At 40.0% G+C, this 2,028-nt stretch overlaps 1 non-coding gene across 1 annotated transcript in view; it reads left to right on the top strand.

Moving 5' to 3' along the window:
- Positions 1 to 1,715: 1,715 nt before the first annotated feature.
- The window catches only part of LOC143262121 (small subunit ribosomal RNA), a 1,921-nt gene continuing 1,608 nt past the window's right edge, over positions 1,716 to 2,028 (top strand). Inside the window, exon 1 of the ribosomal RNA XR_013036054.1 lies at positions 1,716 to 2,028. This exon is cut by the window's right edge and continues 1,608 nt beyond it. This is a non-coding gene — a ribosomal RNA (small subunit ribosomal RNA).

Below are 2,028 nucleotides of genomic sequence, written 5' to 3'. Positions count from 1 at the left end.
GAACGAAATCTAATGTAGGAAAATGGTACTCTTACTCTTGATCGGTACGTTGGGACTTAGAAAATATTCGGCCGTACGCGGCGCGTCTCGGCGCTTCGAACAGCTCCGGTGTCCCCATTATTTTCGATTTTACGGCTAAAATAAATTTTTCTAATTTTTTTCGATTACATATTCTTGCTTAAATAACTTTTTACATAGGGATTAAGCATTTAGAACGACATGTTGTTTAAAATAATGGTACTTTACTCTTGTGATTTTTCGGTTTTTTTTGATTATTTTGAAAAATAAATTTTTGTAATTTTTTTAAATGCGATATTCGTGATCAGTGAACGATTTCACATATGGATTAAGCATTTAGAATCGTGCGGACGCGTTATTAAAAAAGTTTACTCGATGCGATGGGACTTTAAAAAGTTTGTGAAAATTTTCATATTGGGAAAAAATGTGTAATTTTTTGTCTAGTTTACGGTAGTGTAATTTATTTTAATGTTTACTATAAAAATTTTTTTCGTTCGTTCACGCGCTATGTTACAACAGCACGGCCGGGCGGTCTGTTGCCGCAGCGGTTTACACTCATAAGCGCGCGTGCTATTCGGCCGGCGGCGCCGGCGTCCTTGCCGGCCGTTCGGTATCTATAAGAGATACACGGTCCGTGCGAGGCGGACGGAGCAGAGCGGGTTTTGGGCCAATTCTACGATCTCGGTCGAGAAGCTGTCTCAGAGCTCCTTCGGGGCTTCGGTCCTGACTGTTTCGTGCCGTTTACGTTACGGACTTTTCTCCACACAGCGTGGCCACGGGTCGGTGTCTTTGACCGAATGGCCCATATGTGGCAAGCCCTACGGGGTTGGTTACCCGTATGCACTTTGTATGTATACTCGTACTCACTGAGCAATCGACTCTTCTGTCCGAGCGATGGAAAAATTTTTTAAAATGCATCTGTAAGATTTGGAAGCAAATCGTACCAATTGAAAACTGTGGCTAAAATGAAATAGCCCAGTGGAGAGAGAAAACTATCAAAAAACTGATTTTTTAAATCAAGAGGTGTCAGAAATCGAAATGCCTAGCGCGAGCGGAAGAACACGCTTTCTCGCCAGTCCAGCATGTGTCCTGTCCGTTCTTCCTCGGCTTGCCGATTTTGCCCAGATCAGAGGTTTCGTGCTTCCGGCGGTCAGAAGATCAGCGTGAGCGTACGCGCTTCCACGACTATGGCATCACCCATGTACTTTTTCCTTTGAATATATTTGAGTACATAAAAAATATTAAAACATATAGAGAGAACTGTGTCTTGGATCTTAAAAATTTGTCAATAGCGATGATATATTATTACTTAACTTGAAGTATTTGTACGTTTTAGCTGGGACGTACATTTATCTTACAAGATGTTAATAGCGAGACTCTTGAAGATAAAATTATCTTGTGATTTTATGAAGGCAAAGATAGAAACGTACGAAGCTGGCGTACGTAGAAAAATGTGATTTTATGATAGAACAAAAATATAATACGTACGTTTTTGGGCGTACGGTAAAATATCTGTATGGTAGAAAAATGAAAGAAATTGAGCGTTAAAGAAGATATGTTACAAGCGCGGAATGTGGCAAAACTTGTACATATTTGAAAGAGAAAAATGGTGTGTCGACCTGACATATATATATGAAACAGGCGACGATGGAAAAGGATTTAAATTTTGTCCATTTTATATATACATATTGTATAGTTCCCTGGTTGATCCTGCCAGTAGTCATATGCTTGTCTCAAAGATTAAGCCATGCATGTCTCAGTACATGCCGTATTAAGGTGAAACCGCGAATGGCTCATTAAATCAGTTATGGTTTCTTAGATCGTACTAAAATTTACTTGGATAACTGTGGTAATTCTAGAGCTAATACATGCAAAACAGAGTTCCGACCAGAGATGGTAGGAACGCTTTTATTAGATCAAAACCAATCGGTGGCGGGTGTTTACACTCGTCCATCGTTTGCTTTGGTGACTCTGAATAACTTTGTGCTGATCGCATGGTCTTATAGCACC

The sequence above is a fragment of the Megalopta genalis genome, unplaced genomic scaffold (genome assembly GCF_051020955.1).
Source record: "Megalopta genalis isolate 19385.01 unplaced genomic scaffold, iyMegGena1_principal scaffold0091, whole genome shotgun sequence".
Lineage (NCBI taxonomy): Eukaryota > Metazoa > Arthropoda > Insecta > Hymenoptera > Halictidae > Megalopta > Megalopta genalis.
This window is presented reverse-complemented; position numbering and strand designations above follow the sequence as displayed.